General features: G+C 46.7%; 1 protein-coding gene, 1 long non-coding RNA gene and 1 other non-coding gene across 11 annotated transcripts in view; 1 reads left to right on the top strand and 2 right to left on the bottom strand.

Moving 5' to 3' along the window:
* Positions 1-1,549, bottom strand: part of DENND4A (DENN domain containing 4A) — a 51,186-nt gene extending 49,637 nt beyond the window's left edge. For 6 of the 7 annotated variants that reach the window (XM_027714779.2, XM_027714784.2, XM_027714782.2 and 3 more), the window contains exon 1: positions 896-1,118. The gene's annotated coding sequence lies outside the window, so the exon portion shown is untranslated. Of the gene's footprint in view, positions 1-895; positions 1,119-1,456 lie in introns of those variants that run through there. The other variant, XM_039389121.1, reaches the window with a different exon arrangement.
* On the top strand, positions 768-14,762 carry LOC113984618. Of its 3 annotated transcripts, none has more exons than XR_005566387.1 (6): positions 768-2,054; positions 2,581-2,709; positions 4,910-5,042; positions 6,887-7,019; positions 11,119-11,372; positions 13,046-14,762. It is a non-coding gene; the product is annotated as an uncharacterized LOC113984618 (long non-coding RNA). The 3 variants fall into 3 exon arrangements; XR_005566386.1 differs by having other exon boundaries at positions 768-2,709; positions 13,046-13,139; positions 13,236-14,762; XR_003539561.2 differs by having other exon boundaries at positions 769-2,709.
* Positions 14,763-19,293: 4,531 nt separating this feature from the next.
* TRNAQ-CUG lies at positions 19,294-19,365 on the bottom strand. Its single transcript has one exon. It is a non-coding gene; the product is annotated as a tRNA-Gln (tRNA).
* Positions 19,366-19,568: the final 203 nt, after the last annotated feature.

The following is a 19,568-nucleotide window of genomic DNA, read 5'->3' as shown; positions in this document are numbered from 1 at the left end:
AAAAAAAAGAAGTTTCAGAGTCAGGCACCAAGTCAAGACCTCATCTTTAGCAAAGGAGAAGCGGCACGTTTCAAAACGCAGTTAACTCCAGAATAACAACCATCGCCGGGAAGCTATTAAATATCATCATCCCCTGGCCAGCAACTTGTGCTACGCGCAGACCTCATGACGGAACGGCGATAAAAATGTCAGGGCTAATTTTTAGCACCGCGTCGCATTAATCCAGGTATAGGATAACCCGGGCTCGCCGAAGGGAAAGCCGGGACGCAGACACGGCACCGAGGGGCTGAGCAGCAGCGGGGCGATTCCGGCTGACGCAGCGCTGCTGCTGCGCGGAAAAACCGCACGTGGGTTCGGGGAACGCGCGCGGGGACGGGGGAACACGCACATACACACACACACATACACACACACACACACACACACACACACGCGCACACACACACACACGGGGATCTGGGGAACGCACACCCGCCTGGGTCTGGGGAGCACACGGACGGATCGGGGGGACGCGCGCACGGATGGATTTGGGGCACACGCACACAAACACGCGCTCCCCGGCCCGTGCAACATGGACGGCCGGCGGGGAGGGCTCGGCCGGCCCCGCCGCCGCCGCCACCGCCGCCGCCCCCCAGGGAGCCCCTCGGGCCCGGCCGGGGCCGGCGGGAGCCTCGGCCCGCCGGGCACAAGGAGGAAGGAGAAAGTTTTACCCCCTCCCACCGCGGCCCAGCGCAAAGTTCCCGCCGCCCCCGCGCCGCCCCGGCCCCCGGCCCGCCCGCGCCGGCCTCCCCCGCCCGCGCTGACAGCCCCACGCCCCTTGCCCGCCGACCCCGATCCGCGGCACCGCCGCGGAGAACCCCCCGCCCCGCGGCGGTGACAGCCCCGCCGCCCTCACCTCAGGCGAGGGCCGCGCTCCGCAGGGCGAGGAGCGGACGGCGAAGGGAGTGCGGGGGGCAGCGCGCTCGGTGCCCGCGCCCTTATCGCATCCCAGCGGAGCCCGGCTCGCCCCCGCCGCCTCCCGCCGTGTGGGCGGCTCAGGCGGGATCCCCCCTCCCCTCCGCCGCCATCTTGGCTGTCACGGGGCGGGGGAGGCGGGCGGTGACTCGGGAGCGTGGCGGGGCGGGCGCGGGTCCCGCCGCTCCGTGAGGGGGAGGCGGCCGTGCCCCGCTGCCCGCCGGCTCCCGCTCCCTTCTGAGGGCTCCCCTCACGCCGCGGCCCCGCCGCTCCCGCCTTCCCCTTCACGCCGCGGGTCCGGCCGCTCCCGCCTTCCCCCTCACGGAGCGCGGCGCCGGCGGCTCCGAGCTGTGAGGGGGGAGCGGGGCGCCCTCGGTGAAAGCGCCTAAAACGCAACGCACAGACCGCAGACCTCCCCCCACCTCAGCCCTCTAATCTAAACGGCACCTTTAGTTTAAACAGAAATCAATCTCCGGCCCAAATAGGCCGGCATTTGGCTCACCTGCGGCGCCCGTCGCCTGGACCCGGAGGAGGTGCCGGCTGTCTGGAAAACCAGGGATGAGAAAACCGAGGGATTTTCTGCAGGCTTGATGTAACCCGCAGCAGGCTGTTGCATCAAAGACTAGAAAAAGAACCCGGGACAAAAATAATCTTTTAAGTGCGTGCAGCTAAGATTAGTGCAGCGTGTCAAGATGTTGCTGAGCGCTACAGAACGAGTCCTCCTGCCTCTACCAACACAGAAATACTACTTTTCTGACATCTGCAACCCTGAGTATCCAAATTTTATACCAAAGTGATGTTTAGGGATAGAATCCCACCATACAATTTTGGCTTTAAATTCAAGCTTCCCTCCCTTCTAGATGTTTGGCTTGAGGGTTTAGATGTGGCTCGTCATAAAGACACAAGATCCATACGAAATTCTGAATTTGTACTGTGAATGTGTTCAAACTTGCTGTATTGGTTTACCTCAACCCTCTGAGAAATCCGACCAAATAGGAGAATATAAAAGCAAAAAAGTACAGAACAGGGCTTTTTTTCCCCCACGTGCTTTTATTAATTTGATTGTTTATAGCAGAAATGCTGCTCCTCTTACCCCTCAGGTAGGAAACGCCACAGCTGACACAAGCCAGTCTCTACCCGGGCAGCAGCATTAAATTATTTAAAGTGCTGGTAGAAATTTTTCCAAATCAGTTTCTGCTATGTTTTAATCCTGGAAATGCTTTTCAAGTAAATAGCAATGGTGAAGTGGCTTGTGATAGTAATTTTGATATGCAAAGTGTTCTGTTCTCTCTGCCCTTGCTGGTTTTTCACGTGGGCATAATTTTTAGCCTTCAGTGTTAACACCCAAGATTAATGGGTATGTTCCTACTTCTAAGAGTATTGTTTCAGCTGCTGTTATACTGAGGCAAAATCCCCGCACAGATGTACGAATAGTTCACTTTGCAGGGTTTAAGTTCACAGCCATGAAAATATTCTTGACTATTCGTAATGGAAACTTTCATTTTAGAGAAACAAAGTTCTTAAATATTCTGTGGCAGTTTTCAGCTCATTTTATAGGTAAGATTTTTTGTAGATGTCTTTGATTTGCTGTTGATTTATTTCCCTCCACCATTTCTGTCCTTCTAGGATTATCTGCATTTAATTACACATTGTGTCAAGGTCAACAAATTGCTGTCGAGGATGGGGATCTCGCTGTGCAAGGCCTGACACAAACACCAGAGGAGTTTCTGCCCAATGCTGCCATCACAGCCAACGGTGCTTATCTCTGTCCTGTCTTTCTTGTTCTTACATCTCCCCCTCCTTCCCACCCGATTCCATCAAGCCTCTGCTGCTTTCTCTCCCTGACCTACCTGCTGCTCACACTCTCGGCTCTGGCACACTTTCATCCCCACCAGCACATTTAATTGCAATGTTCCATTTCATTATTAGCTTGTCACCACCTTTGTCAAGTCACCTTTCCTAACAAATCTCACCCCAAAGCTTTCCTGCGTAGCTTGTCATCAATTTTCCACATTAGGGCTCATCTGAAACCATGTGCAAAAGGGTCTGTGAAGAATCATGGCTGCAGTGCTGTATTTATTTGTGAATAAAGAGCAGCACCAGTGAATAGTGCTACTGTACAGGCAGAGACAGATTTACTGTGTGCCCTGCTCCTGCCAGGCTCATTGCACAGAGATGTGTCTATGTGTCACTCAAACAAAGCCTTTCCCTTCCCCGGGATTTTCAGGATCTCTGGGCAGTGGTCTCTACATGCACGTGGAGACCAACCCCAAGATCATTAAGTCAGCAGAATTCTTCCTATTAACCCCAGTCAGTGTTGGATCAGATTCTTGTTGTGCGTAGTAAGTTAATTAAACGAGTTAACAATTGCATGCAGTGCAGGTGGGCTGGCACCAGGCATTTCTGTGGGATTCTGCTGCCTCTCAAGTGCAGGGTGGAGCCCTGGCAGCCAGATTTAGCCTCCCCCAGAGTGCAGCCAGCGAGACACGGTGGCTTTCTGCAGACTGGCAACCACAGAACCATTTCTTTCCATGTTACAACCCCAAATTTCTAGCTTGTGGCACTCAAGTAATTTTCAGGGTATGGTTTAGCTTATTTTAACTGTGTTTTATACATGGGTAAACTCCAGCAAGGCAGAGGACAAGTGGCAGATGGTCAGTGACAGAGCCAGGAATAGAAGGGAGGACTTCCTTGTCCCAGGACGTGGTTGTAATTGACTTTGTCCCAGGATTGTGAGATGTGATGATTTATAATTCATGAGACTTCAGCAGTGCTTTAAAAAAACCCCAGCTATTACTATTCCCAGTTTTTCCTGGCAGAGGTTGGCTTCCATAGGCAAAACGATTTCAGTGTCTTAAGTGTGCAATTTAGGGCTTAGTCTGTTCACTTTCTGACCAGTTTTATTCCTTTTGAGCTCACTTGGCTGTGCTGTGTGCACTGCTCATTTACATCTACGGGGAGAAGGATGAGGCTCCAAGAGAACCCAACAGAGTATCTTTCGAATAGACCTATCTGTAACCTTGGTAAAAACAATCATAAAGATAATGATAATGGATAATTATAAACCCTATAACTGGCAAAACAAGACTCTGCATTTCAGAGGACGAATTGCCTTCCCCTGTCCAGTAACCCACTTTATGGTGCAGTAATGGATCTGCATCCGGAGGGTTATGCACTGAAATGGAGCCTTTGGCAAGATGGGATCACACTAGAAATGAAGCAACATCTTCATGGGTTTTTTTAATATATGCATATTTGAAAATCTGGAACTTATCCCTTTTTACATAAAGAGACTGTCCCTGCTCAGAATGATTAAATTCTAGGACAGATTATGAAATAATAAAGTATTTAAATATTATGATGCAGCAGTACAACAGTGCAGTTACCCTTCCTTTTACTGATTCAAGTATAGTATTTCTGAAAAGCCTTTTGCACTCCAGGGAAACTACTGACTATAAATTATACAACAGGCAATAGAGTTATCATGCATATATGGGGGAAAAAAAGAAGTTTCAGACCTTTCTCTAGGTAAAGAACTTACAGAAGCAGCTAAAAATATGGGAAATGGAGCAAACACAGGGTCTGATCCAAAGGCCACTGAACTCAGCAGAAGCATGCAGTTCATTAGGCATCAGAGTCATGTATGTCATGAACTACAATTCACAAATGCAATTAAGAATGTTACTGTATATGAGTAAGGATAAAGTCTGATTGTCTAATGGCATTGTCTAGGTGTTCTGCTTGGATAAAATGAGCAGATTTTTCTCCAGTAGGTAGACTTTCTCAGCAAGGATGTATTGCCAATATTTATGTGAGAGTTTGTGGTCCCAGAAGCACAGAAATGCTGGAAAACAAAAAGGAAAGAAAAATGTATCCAAGGAGGAGATCCAACTGCTTCCAAGTCATTTCTAGAAATAAAATTCTGATGCAAACTCATTATCATTCCACTTTCCAGTGCCGATTTGCTTCCTCAAGATTTCAGAGTGTGCATCTGAGAATTCTGACTGTGCATCATAAAGTTTCCCTCAGCAACTGCTAAAACTATTCACAAGGCACTGCAGCATGGAGCAGCTCTCAAAGATGGGATGGTAAGAGCCCCAGGGGACAGCCTTTGGGATTAATCAGGGAGAAAACAGTTAGCTTTGTGCTTTGCTGTGTTGCTGTGGGTTGGGGGAATCAAGCAGGTGATGCCATACCTCTTGTCCTGTTGTTGGCAGGCAAATAACTGTGCACAGCTGGAGCATGTTCTGGAATGGCTCTTCCCATAGGCCCTGGAAGCTCTGAGACAAATATTTGCGGCACATTTTGTGGGAACGGGACAGCAGGAGGGTTGCTTGAGGATGGTCCAAGTCCTAATGCATGTACCAAAGCCAACTCGCTGTGTGTGCCAGCACTAACCTGTTCAAAGTATTGCTGTCATCAGTAGGGCAAGATAACAAAAGCTGCTCTTTCTGGAGAAATATCAGGAAGGAAATTGTGCATGCAGATTGGCCAGCAAACACAACAGTCTGGGGCTGTCAGTGTACACACTGATACTGCCGGTTTGTTGCTATTTTCAGCAGCTCCTGTACCCTCAGGGGTGAGAGAAGGACTTAACTGCTGTCCCTGCTGTTCAGGCATCAGCCTTAAAGGTTCCATGTGGGCTCCGGCTCTTTGGCCCATCTGGAGGTGATTTCTGCAAATAGCAGTTTTCCTCTGAATCTGTCCAGTTCACCGCCCAGAGCCACACCACGTGACACTGTGGTGCTGTGGTATCTCCTCTCACATCAGATAAAAACTCACTTTCCTTCACTAGAGATCTCAGTTCCTCATTATTTGCACTTTTATTTATCTTCGAATCCTGCCCACGCCAAGCAATTGCATTCGATTACCTAAACATTCCCCACAGTTTTGCCTGACTTACTTCAGGCTCTAAACTCTTGTGTAGTCCTGCTGTTTAAAGTTTTTGTGTTCTGTTCTAGAGTTCACTTATATCATGAGGGGTGAAGTGTATCTGTCAGTTAACCACTTCTCAGGAGTACTATTAGGCTTAATTAATGTTTGTAGAACACTATTGAGATTCTCAAGAGAAGCAGCAATAGAAGTGCAAAGGATTATAATTAATTTAGAACTATCTCATTTTTGAGTAAATGGCTAACAACACTTAAGCTGAGATTCTCCAAGTAAAACTAATTTATTTGATTCTTACATGAAAACATTCTGAAATCTGGGTTCCATTTACTACTTCCACTGTATGATGCATTTTGATCTTTATGGTCCTTTGATATCATTTGATGTATCCAGACACGTTGCACAGCTTCTTTTAGTTCAGGAAACACAGTCCAATATATGTAAGTCAAGTTAAAATATAATAACAAAAGAACTAAGTCAATAAACTCAAAGACAATCCACAGCACCATTTAGTATATTACACAGCACCTTTAGGATATTAAGTGTTTGAACCATAAAGCCTGTAATTAATATTATGGAAAAATTCCCGTATTTATTTATGAGGCATCTCATTTACATAAATAGTCATTATCTGGAAATAAACCCAGATCATTAAAATTCCGAAAACTGATTGAGATCAGTCGAGATGTACCAAAGAGATTTGCCAGACTCCCTGTTTGAGAGTGTTCTGAGAGAAGAAATCTCTGCTCCCAAACAAGCTTAAACAGGCCCGGGCTGTGAAAACACAAGCAGTGCTTCATGCCCATGACATCATCAAACAGAACGGTTATTTTGTACAGTGAGAAAACATTGGGTCACTCTTCTCACTAACTGTCATGGAGAGCTTCCAAGAAAATGCTTCTGACACATCTGCACTGGAAATTTGACCCAGATTTTGGCTGGTGTTGTCCTAACACAGATTTCTGCTTTCCTGAAACTCTGCTGCAAGTCAAAATACTTTTCGAAATACTCATTTCTTTCCAAATACTTTAAATACTTACAGGACTTTCAATACTTATGCATCTAGTCGGGAAACACATCGTGCAGAATGAAAAAAAAAAGAAGAAATGGCACTTTCATGTTTCTGTTTGCAAGCTGGATTCATCACTCCTCAGCTATTAGCTACAGAGTCACAGGTATTTAAAATTATGTTCTGGTTGATATAAAGAACGTGTCTCGGGTCCTGCTGTCAGTGTTTTTGCCTTTCAAGACCGAGAGTGTTCACTATTCAACTTTTTCTAGGTAGAAATAAACCCACCAATTTTTTAAAAAGCTACAGCTACAGAACATACCTTAAAAATCTGCAAGTTCCCTGAAAATTCAGACCTGAGTCTGTCCTTTTTCAGCCTAAGATGCGTCTTTGAAGTGGAAGTGTAAGCCCGGAGGAAGGTGATAGACCACGATCTGCCCTGTTTGCATGATTATCTTACTAATTCCTAGAGAATGGAGGTTGGCTCAAGTACTGAGTCATGAGGATTTCATCTCAATACAGATATTTTTAGTATCTGTTATTTTATCTCGGGTGAAGCTTTTTCTGTATCTGTATCGCTGCCCGACTCCTCTCCTAATTATCTGAAATCCTTCTGTAACTGCTTTGGAATGTTCCCTTCTCTTATTACAGTATTATCTTGTATTATATTGGGTCCCAACTGCTCATCTATTGATTCGGTCAGGTAAGAGTGTCCATGTTGCAAGTGTGAGCAACTGCTGAGAAACGGGCAAAACAGAGTAACAACAGTAAATCTCCCCGGTGAGTCACCGTGAATTTAGGTCAGCCCAGGCTCTGCCCTTTGCTGAGCTCTCTGGGAGTTGGCTCCAGGTTACCTGAGGAAGCCCCCAAACTCATCAGACCCCCCAAATTAATGGTTGTGTTCCTTTGCCATGTATCCCTGCCGCTGCCATGGGGGGGTTTAGAGGAGATGAAAGCTGTCTTAGCAACTGGTCCACAGCCTGCAGCTGAGAAAGGATATGAGAGCAAACGCAAACCAAATCACCTTGAGAGTAAAATACAAACCCTATTTGTTTAACCCAATTTGTGCCAAATAATATTATGGATCCTCTCAATCTCAGCCAGTTGAGGCTCAAAATCAATGTGCAGAGGAGGGAGAGTGGTGTATCTGGTCTGGCTCATACCTGGGCATCCTCTGCTGCAACAGTAAGGGGCTCTACAAAACCAGGTAGGCAGAGAAAACTGTGAATTAGTGATTAATTTAACTGGTTCATCACCTCCTTGAAAAAAGTATGACCAAATGTTGATGCAAAGAAAGTAATTCACATAACCAAGTTTGAATTTGACTCATAACACAGTAAAAAACTACCTTAATAAATGGCAATTTTTAAAAATCACAGTCTGACTCTCGATACAACAAAAAGACTTCCAGTATAAATAATGGAATTGGAGGAAATGTCCTTGGCAAGTCAATTTGTTCCATGCTGCTGATGGTTCCTGTTAGTGACAAGGATTTGTTTTTCAAGAGGGAAACAATGGAAAACAGATGCAAAACCATTTACCAGAAGGCCAAGCAATGGCAGCTTTTCCAAAATGTCAAGTGTGCAGAGTGGAGTCAATTTAAAAGAGAATTAATTATTTAAACTGAATTAATTTGACTACAATGAAGCCCTGTTAAGCCATCTCATCCATCCTGCTTCCAACTGTGCTACCCCTTACAGTCTAAGTCTAAGTACTGACCTCAATTTTCAAATACTTCAAACAAAAACTCTCTTATCCAGTCAAGTGCCAATATGTTGCTTTTTAAATATATTTACTTTATCCCTTCCAGGAACTCACCGAAACAATTGTATTCACCTCCTCCACATTCCCAATTCATCCGAGTTTAATCCCTGGGTCCCCTTTTTCCTTCTTTTCCTCTTTCAGCTTTGTACTTGTGGTGTTTTCCCGGAAGCTTCAGGCAGTTTCCATCGCTGCATTCATCAGATCCACCTTTGCCTGCAAGTCTGTCCTTTGCATAAAGTCCCTCATATCCTGATCTCAACAACTTTTCTCATTTCTTTCATGCACTGCCTTGCTGTTGCTCGCCTTTGGGGACAGGAAGGTGACTGAATTTTAGGTCCACAGCTTTCATATGGAAGGTCATTTTTTCAAAAGCATATCCACACCTACTTCCCCTGGAACCAGTTGTCCCAAAGGGCTTCAGTTCCTCCCGGAACATGGGCCATAAAAAAGTTGTAATACACAGATTATCACCCCTAGAAGGAGCACTCCAGAGACCACTGTGCCCACTGTTTGCATTTTCCAGGTCAACAGGGATTTGCAATGCTACCAACGATTTAAAAATGGCAATAATGTTTACCCTTTTCCCTGATATGTGGCAAACACCAACAGAGACACTGTTCCTTTGAAATCCTTTGTTTCCCATGGGAATATCTGTAACCATTTCTACCATTGGTAAATCAGAGCTGTCACTTTTGGTTTCCAGTTTCAGCATGGGCACAGGAACCATTCCAAAACCATCCTTTTCTGTCACTATTAAAGCAAAACATCTGTGCTAGAATTTATAAAAAGTAAATTCCTTTATTTCTTCTATTTCATGGAGGAAAAGCACTCCTGTCTATTAAGTAATAAACTTAATTGCCCTGGGTCTTGCCTGCACTGGGAATGCATATTAATTTAAATGCATCAGTGTAAAAATCAGTCTCATTAAACTATCTCAAAGCCCTAAAATAGATTGAGCACTGTTCTAACACTTGCATATAATCATTCATATCAAAGTTATAATTTACAGGAGCTCATGATGAATATAAACAGGAATTAAAACAGCAAGGAAAAATGTTTAGTGGAAACGATATTTAAATTGCTGGTTAAGAACTCTCTTCTGGAGCATATGCCAGGCTTTGGAGGAATACAGTTGGTAGGATCTATATGGTGTACTAGAAACAACATATAAAACGTGAACGCACTGAAGCCAAAGTAACACCCTCACCTCAGAAAGGCATTTCTGAAGTGATTTTGTGCTCTGCCACTTCCTTGCCGTGTGGGGGGAATGACTCACGTACGTATGGAAAAACGAGAGCGAGTTCTTAGAAACCATAACGTTTGCTTGATCAGTCACAACCCGCTGCGCCAGGGCCCGCTCGGCGTATCGGCCCCGCACAGCCCGGCTGGGGTCTCCATAGTTACCCCGGGCACAACAACCACACCGAGGTGCCTTTGTGGGGCTGATAGGCAGACAGGAAGCCAGTGAACATCTGCTACAGCTTGAGATGGTTCTGCCTCCAGCGACCGCCGAAAAACTTCAGGCTCTGCGTTCCACGTCCTGCTCGCTTGGCCTTTGACACCAGCAGCTGTTGGACAGGAGATGTAAAATGTTATACCTACTGAAAGGGAGGTGCACTGTTTTCTAAAGGGCCTTTGGGATGTTTAAAGGCAGTTTTTTCTTTCCATTTTCTGATGACTGGAAATGCTGGATAGCAGAGTCTGCATACGGAGTTACTTCCTGAAGGTCAACCACTTCCTATTAACAACTATTTTTTTTTCCTCATGTTCTGTTTTCCTTTCCAAACCTGCTTTGTTTTGTTTTGTTTTGTTCTGTTTTAAACACCAAAAACAATTGCCCTGTATACTGAATAGTAATTATAATCATCCTAATCATCGTGAGGAAGCCATGTGCTTCCCTGGAGCAGGGCTGGGGCTTCCAGCCCAGGCAATCTGTCTTCTTGGAGCTTAACAGCATTTCTATAGCATGGACAGCCAAGGAACGGAGTTATACAAAATAAATACCAAACAATTTTGAGCAAACCGTTTCTTTGTTTAAAGAAAGAACTCTCAAACATGAATTTTTAAAAGGGAGCTCAGCCAAAACGTGCAGATTCTCTGCTTGTGTGTGTGGAGAAAATCTCTGCTCCACATAGTTCAGCAGCTCTCCACCACTGTAGGATTTTCATTTGCATGGAAAACTACTAACAGGGAACCACTGACAGCAGCATATTTTTAGGATATTGAGGCCCGTGGCATCTTTATGTACTTCCTCAGAGACTGTAATTTTGTCTAGGATATTGCAACAGTTGTGATGAAATCAGATTTAGTCATGTATGGCAGATCCTTTGGGTCAGACACCATGAGATGAAAGCGGGGTTCAGAGTAACAATGAGAAAGATGAAGACACTACTCCAGAGTTAGGAAAGCGTAGGTGAGAAGAGAATTTTGCCCAGAAATTCTGTGCTCTGTGCTTTGGGGTTTTATGCAGTTTTTTTGTATGTTCTATTCTTAAACTGCAGATGGATGCTGGTTTGCTGGAAAATAAATGAAGCACAAGGATGACTTCAAACATTTGCAGGAGCCATGCTGACACTCAAAATATAGAAACATCAAGTAACTTCCCTGGTGAGATCATAAAAGCAGAGCCACAGTGATCAAAGAAGAAAATGCAAGACTCTTACTCCATTCCTAGTACAAGATCCATTCTCCTTCTGGGACCAGGAGCCTCCATGGCACAGAGATGCTCCCATAGTCTACAAATACAGTACATAAGGTGGGTACTTTGACAGTATTTAATTAGTTAAATGTGGGAATATTAATAAATACAGTAGATGTAACCCTTGAGAGTGACAAATGACTGATCAGGTTATTATTGTATAATTGCGTCATAGAATCCCAGAATGGTTTAGTTTGGAAGGCTCTTTAAAGATCATCCAATTCCAACCCCCTGCCCATGGCAGGGACACCTTCCACTATCCCAGGTTGCTCCAAGCCCCATCCAAACTGGCCTTGGACACTTCCAGGGATGGGGCAGCCACAGTTTCTCTGGGCAACCTGTGCCAGGGCCTCCCCACCTTCACAGGGAAGAATTCCTTCCCGATATCCCATCTAACCCTGCCCTCTTGCAGTGGGAAGCCACTCCTCTTGTCCTGTCATTCCATTTCTTGTCCCAAGTCCCTCTCCAGCTCTCCTGGAGCCCCTTTTAGGCACTGGAAGGGGCTCTAAGATCTCCCTGGAGTCTTTCCTTCTCCAGGTGAACCCCCCCAGCTCTCCTAGCTTGTCCCCAGGGCAGAGGGGCTCCAGCCCTTGGAGCATCTCTGTGGCCTTCTCTGGACTTGCTCCAGCAGCTCCACATCCTTCTGATGTTGGGGATCCCAGGGCTGGAGGCAGCTCTGCCTGTGGGGTCTCACCTTTACAGAGCAGAGGGGCAGAATCCCCCCTTTGACCTGCTGTCCATGCTGGGGATGCAGCCTCGGATACCTTTGCCTTTCTGGACTGCTCTCAATCCTATTATCTTCTGGATTTCACAGGGAACTGAATTTATGAAACTGTATTAATATTAGAATACTTAAATATATATCTTGAACTGTGTGCACATTGCATTTAACCAGCTTGGGAACAGGCCAAAAGTTGAAGCAATTTTTAGGAGAATTGCAGAATCAATACATCAATTCCCATTAATTTGGTGTCAGAGGAAACAAATGTGTACCTGTCTGAAACGTGTGCATTCCCTGCAGAGATGTACTAAAATAAGCATCTTCTGTCTGCCTTCCCTGTGCCCTTCAAACATCAGAAACCAGGGCCAGAATGGGGGAAACCCAGACTGGCTCCAAAATCTAATGTAGGCAATTTTAGTAACCCAATATCCTGGACACGTTATACACAAATCCGAGCCATCCTAAACTCTACCCTATCCACTGCACTGAGTTCCTTGTTGCTCCGCAATGCTCCAGTCCCTCCAAAATTCATCTCTACTTCAGGGCTGAGAACATCTAGGCAAGCTGAGGAGGAACTCCTTTCAGTCTGTCACAGCCATGAGCTGTAATTCTGCACAGCAGTGAGAAAATATTAGTGACTAATCCTAATCGAGAGCACATTTTAAACCAGCCAGAGTTCTGGATCAATCCAAGCTCCGTAAAATGTGCTGTGCTCCAAAGCAGCTGGCACATCTTACTCACTGCACAGCTGGCTGCTGAGAAAACTCTTGTCTCAGGAGGTTTGCTCAAGCACATGAAACATATTTTTAGCATTCCAAAGGTGTTTGTACTCACTGAGCTGAGAGTGCAACCTGCCTGACAGCAGCTTTCCAGAGGAAGGAGCAGGAGAGAGGATGATGAGATTACCCCCCATGGAAGGAGACTCCTGCTTGGAATATCAACACATCTTTTCGGTCTCTCTCATTGTGACTGTTTGTGCTTTCATCAGATTTTCCATTTGCTCCTTCAGCTACTGGACCAGATGGCTCCCACACATAATGCTCTGAATCATGGCAAGGCTCGAGGTGTTTGTTCTGTGGCACAGCAAACACACGCTGGACCAGGTTAAACCCCCTCTCAGCCACATATGGTGCACGCTGCGTGGAGCTGCAGCAGGTGCCTATGGATCCACACAGAGGAAGATCCTTTTCTTCTTGCAGGTTGTCAGGAAAATGACTGTCATACCTTCAGCACAAATAGCAGGGAATAGAGGCAGTGCAGTAACACATGGCACAGGACAGATGCTCGGCGCTTCCTGGGATGCACAATGCCTGATGGCAAGGAATCCTGGTGGGCCAAGGACAGGAGGGTCTTGTTCCCCCTCTGATTTCTCCATGCAGCTTGTGATTAAACTGGTGCTGACACCTTGCCTGGTGCCTGTTTGCACAGCCAATAGCCCTGGGCAGGACTTCTGGCCGTAAAGCACCTACTGGAAAAGGAGAGAATCTCATTGTTTGAGAGCATCTTTGCCCCTGGCATTTGTTCAATAGAAAATAAAACTGATTTTCTCCTCACTTGCCTCACGTAGATGTGGGGTAGATTCAAGCTGTGGCAGCCCTGTGAAATGAGGGTGAATGGGGAGGTGTTTGCCGATGGAACAACCACTGCTCAGGAAGACAAGGCAGGAGGGATTGCACAGCAATGTGATGTGTGCTTCAGTGACAAGACCATAAACACCACCCTGTAGTTGTCCCTCACTGATCCATCACACTTCTGAGCGCTGAAAAACCCTGTAATAATGAAGGTGCTTTTTCAATACCTAGGAGATGGCTGTTTCAGAGAATTCCAGCCTGCCATGCTGGGGCTCAGCGCAAGCACCAAATCCCAGAGTGGCTGAGGGATGTCCTGGATCGCACGGTGGATACGATGTGTGTGCTCCAGGCCACACAATAAGGGAGCAGCCAAGCATCTGGCCACTCTCCAATGGCCACACTCCACCTCAAGTATTTTCTGAGATGAGAAAATTACCCTTTGGCTGTTTTTCAGCTTGCTTTCCTTGGGATGCATTTGACATGCCCTCCTTGTTGGGAGTGACAGGACACCTCGTGAGCAGGTGCTGTGCTGGCCTTTGGCAAGCAGTGGGACACCCATCAGGGACTGGAGCAGTGACCAGGAATGTCACAACTGCAGCCTGTGCTGAGCAGCTCTGATGAAGGTTAAACATGTGCTGCCACCACCTCTGAGGTCAGCGTTGGGCTCACTTTAGCAGTCCTATAAATAGATGACCAAGGTTGACTGCAAAGAGGATTTGGCTCGGCTGGATCTTGTTTAGCATTCCCAAGAGAGAAAGGCAGATTCTTTTCCCTCTTCTCTTCCAGCCTCTAACCTTGAGTTGGTCTCTGTGGGAAGCATTAGTGGCATTTGCCAAAAGAGCTGCCGCCGTGAGCCGGATGTCCTGCTGTGTCACACAAACCACACGTACACGTCTCTTCAACCTGCTAACCCAGACCTAATTCCACTAAAGCCTCAAACTAATTCCTCGCCAGCAAAACTAGGGAAAAAACCCAAACAAACCTTGAGCCTAATTGCTTGAAAACAGTAGGACACCTAGTGGATTTATAGGGAATATCTTTGGGATTATCAGAAACATTTTGTCATTTTCTTGGCAAAACCAACTGTGAATATATTTATAGAGGAATCATCGAAATATCGGGGTTTCTATTTAATAAATTAATCTTGTTATAGCTGTTACAGCCTGCAGTTTTCCTGAAGAAGTTATTGCAACCTATAAAAAACCCAAAGAGTATTCTTTGCATGACTTGAAAAAAAATAACTGTGGAGAACTGGATGGTTCCCAAGGTCTGGGAACAGGAGGAAGGGTATTCTGCCAGATCAAAGCCATCCCAGTTGTTCCATCTGACAGCTCTCTAATGATCTTAATGAGCAAAGTTCTACAGTCTCAGCCTGGCTCCCTGTACAATTGTGCAGCTTCACAACATCTCCACGCTGAGCACAGCCAAGCAGCTCTGCTGGTTGTTTCAGCAGAGAATGACTTGGCCACAGAAGCCAAACTGCCTTCTTCATTCCCCAGGGCTGCGCTTTCGAATCCAAATTAGAGGATGATGGGCCATGTGACAATGGCTGCTCTGCTGTCGCTCTATTTGTCTGGTACCAACACCAACATCAAGCAGATTTTGACTCTAGGTAGGAAATAAACCTCTGTGGCAGGGCGTGTAAGAGGAAGAAGATTTGGAGTGATGGTTCTATGAAATGATATCCTGGCCAGCAATTATCCTGGGGCTGCCAGTGTTATCTTGCTGGGATGTCTCTGGAGGCAGCAGATGCAGACAAAGAGATGAGTGTTGAGTCCAAAATGGATGCGGGAAACTGAAGACTTCATTTTGACAGCACAAGGAACACCAAGTCATCGAGGCGTGCACTCAATTCCTCCCCAAAGCACATTGAAAACTTCCTTTCCTTTCTGCTTATTCCATAATATTGTCCCAGTGAAAAATGTCTCCAGAAAATGGTTAATTTTTCTGCTCCCTTGCCACTCTTTCTTCAGTGCTGCTAAGACCCCTAAAGAACAGCGAAACCAGGATGAGGTTTGATTTTTGGATAGGTCCCTGTTCAGATCCAGGTCTTTTTTTTTATTCCAACCTCAAGGTTAGGAAAGAAAAGGCTGATCTAGAAATTAATTTTGATTTGGTCTATTTCATCTTATATCTTTTCTTCTTAGAGCTGCAGAACTCAGATGGTGGAATTCAAGCGAGCTATCAGCAGAAAAATTCCTGTTGACTCCGTGTATTTTCATTACTCCTACCTGTGGCACAAAATTACCTGAAAAATAGAATTCCTTGCATATTGTAGACCCTTTAATTTGGTCCAGGGTTTTAAAAAAGAGGTTTTTTTTTTATTTCTGTGCATGGATTTTATATATGAAGGGGTTTTTTTCTGACTGACGTGTCAAAATGGGGTTAGACTGTGCTAAGAATATGCTTTTGTCTAATTTAGCAGCTGGATTGGAAAGCTTGAATTATCTCTGCATAATTGCAATGATTCATGGATTGTTAGGAAATTGCAAAGTATTGATTGGATTTTCCCCTTAGGAAATATTTCTCCTCTGATAAAACAGAGTAGGTTCTGGGGTTTTGCTTTTGTCCTTCCTGCCTTCTGCCCCAGGGAAGCCAGGGGCTGCTTTCATCTGGAAAACAGGAATTTGGGTCAACAGCCATTCAAGGACAGTTTTGAATTACTGCGATTTCCAATTCCAAATCTTTCCCTGAGCTTTGCAGAGCGATGGGCTTGGCAAAGTGTGGGCAGGGATTTCCAAGCCTGAAAAACTGGGATCAGCAACAAATAGTGGCCATCCCTCTTTCACATTCTTCCGTTTCCATGTCAAACACCACTGGTCTGCTCTGCAAAGAGATCTTGACCTTGTTGTGGGAATGCTACAGCCATCGGAGATGGTGGCAGATTTTCCACTTTATTAGGCCAGGATTTCTCTCAGGGTCTCAGGAGCTGGTGGGAGGAGGGAAGTGGGAGACTGAAATGAAAATCAGGTGCAGGGAGAGCCTGCACACAGTGCCTGGGGCAGCCGGAGCTGGGAGCCCTGACACACATCTGCACATTAATGGTGCTGGGCCCTTTTGGCAGCTCTGTATGAATTTCCAGAACAGAACCATAAATACGCAGTTATGAGTGTGACCTCTGCTGCTTTTCTTCTCTTAATTGAGCATCCAAGGCCCAGCTGAGTATCATTCCGTCTCTCTGCTCCAGTTGCTTGGAACGTGCTGCCTCTGCAAATGGTTCTGCCTAAGTTAGGAATTACGAGAGTGTGCTAATTCAAGGTTTGCCATGAATTTAGTGTTCCCGCAAGGATGACACTAATGGCAATTAATGCAGCAGAAATGCCAGTGCTGAGTGACTGTTCTCCCATTAAAAGCTGTCAGTCAGAGAGCACAGAGTCCTCAGTTCTTTCAGGCCTGACCTCTGCTTTTTGGCCATGTTTCATGTGCACGGCAGGTGTCCTGGGCCATCCCATCCCACTCCCCATCCCTGCTTACTCCAGGAGGGGACACAAAGAAAGAGCAGAGCAGCCAAAACCAGCCTGTGCTGACAGTGACATTTCCTGAGGGTTTGGATATTCTCATCTGGGGCCTGAACAGCAACAAAATTAACCCAGGATTGAACAGGATGTAAGACTTTAATTTCTGGAGCTCCCAGCTAGTCCAGCGCTCTCCTCGTGCCCTGCTCTGTTGATTCTTGTTTAGACACAGAGCTCTTTCAGTTTTCACCATGAAAAATCTGATTTTAAATGATCAAATGCATTTAAACAGGCTTAGCTAGAAAGAGCCCCCACTGCTTCTCAGCTACACGGCAATCTGCACAAATGTCCATGTTTTGGTAAAAATGATTGCTAAAAATGCCTCTGCTTCGTAATGGCTGATGTTCAACAAGTGACAGCAGTGCAGCAACATGGGGACTGTGATTTTTAGCTCAGCCAGAAGAGCCACTGCCCTCACTCTCTGCCCTGATGTCCTGCACAGGATGTGCCAGTTCCAGATGAGGAACATCTGCAATTTGGTGCAAGAGGAAGTAACACTTACGCACACAAAAAATGTAAATAAAGGGTGTTTCCAGGCTCACCAACAAAATCCTAAACACGGAAAGGAGAACAGCTCTTGCAGGAGAATAATTAAAAATAGTTCATCTGTGTATTTTTTTAAGTGTTTTTTGCACTAATAGCAATTCTGGAGGATGAAACCAGGTCTGAGAAGCATCAAGTGAAAATTAATAGCTTTTTAGCAACAAAGTTCAATGGAGAAGCGCAAATAGGATGTGAGATGGAAACCTGAACTGCCGAGTTATAAATACACCCCAGCCTCTCCACAGACAAATATCCATTATCCATTTAATGTGCTTCTCAACACTGGAGGATTGAGAGGGGAGGCAGAAACGGGATGAGCATTTTCAGACTCAAGATTTTGGGTGTTCTGGGTTTATCTGTAGACAAAAAGGATGAATCCAAAGACCACAGAGACCACCTTGCTGCTACACTACCAGAGCACTTTCCGCTCTGCCAAGGTCTGGCCTTGCAATGCCCTTATGGAAACTGGCACATACAATTATTCCCACAGGACACATGGAACAGAGCCCTGGGGATGTGAAGCCCTGAATGCTTGTTGGGTTTTGTGCCCCTCTAAGAAGCTGGAGGTGCATGATCTGCCTGGGCACGTGGGGGGCTGGTGGCAGGATGTGAGCCTGGACCCCGATGCTCCAATCTCACACTGTGCTCCTGTGGTGGGACACACTGGGCTCACATCTTGCTGTGTCTCCATTATTAATGCTTTGTTTGCCCCTCTCAGAGGCTCTGAGGCAGCGTGAACTATTTATTTTTAAAGACAGAGGATCACGTTCTGGCTCGTTATCCCTCCAGCAGACGGTAACTGATGCCCAGCGCTGCTGCCGGTGCCCGGGGGTTACTTTGCACGCACAGGAATGATGACACAGCCACTGAGTGTAGCCGTGGCAAACATGCTGCTGCTAATGGCAGCCTGGTGGGAAAAGAGCATTTTAGAGGGATTTGGTTTAATCATCTGGATGCGAGCGCTATTTTTATCCTCTGCTTTTTAGGTCTCAAGCCTGTTCCAAGGGAAGCTGATGACAGAGCTGGTGTCTCCCGTGGCACAGGGGCACACAGGGGTGACCGGGGCAGTGTAGGCAGTGGGGAAGGGGCCTGTGATTGCAGCCCCTTTACACCTCATGAGCTGAAAGAGCTCCATTGTTTTCACATGCCCTTTTGAGACCAGTTCATAGGAAGGATCTGTGAGACCTGCGGACCTCTTGCCAACCCACCCCAAGCTGCCCTGTGGCTGTGGATGGCTTTGTGGTGAAGTCATCGTCTGTCCGTGGAGGCAGAAGGGCACCCACACTGTGCCCAGGGATGGGCTGGTGGGCACCGGGCAAGAGGTGATGCGAGATGTGGTTGTTACACCTGTGTGTGTGAAGGGGCCTGAGGAGCTCAGAGTGCATGTGGACATCATTTGGGCACAGGAGCCCGTGGAGCTCAGAGTGTGTCCGTGCATCATTTGGGAACAGTCTCGGGGAGCTTGGAGTGTGGCCAGGCATCATTTGGGCACAGGATCCGGGGAACTCGGAATGTACGTATCCATTGTTTGGGAACAGGAACCTGGGGAGCTCGGAGCGTGTCCGTGCATCGTTTGGGCACATGAGGCCGAAAAGAAAAAAAAACCGAAGAGCGCGTAGAAAAGTATCAGGTTCCACCGAGATTTGAACTCGGATCGCTGGATTCAGAGTCCAGAGTGCTAACCATTACACCATGGAACCGCTCTGCCACCGTTCCCTCCCGGCCGCCCCTAGTGCCTTCCCTCCGCAGCGCATCCCCGCAGCCCCCGCACAGCCGCCGCGGGGGCCGGGCTGTGGCGGGGCCGGGCTGTGGCGGGGCCGGGGGGCTCGGGGCCGGTCGGGACCCCCGCTCGGCGTAACGCGGGCCGGGCACGGCCCCGGCACCGCCCCGGGCGCGGTCGGGC

The sequence above is a fragment of the Pipra filicauda genome, unplaced genomic scaffold, assembly GCF_003945595.2.
Source record: "Pipra filicauda isolate LSUMZ 115617 unplaced genomic scaffold, ASM394559v2 scaffold70_size2993248_pilon, whole genome shotgun sequence".
Classification (NCBI taxonomy): Eukaryota; Metazoa; Chordata; class Aves; order Passeriformes; family Pipridae; genus Pipra; species Pipra filicauda.
This window is presented reverse-complemented; position numbering and strand designations above follow the sequence as displayed.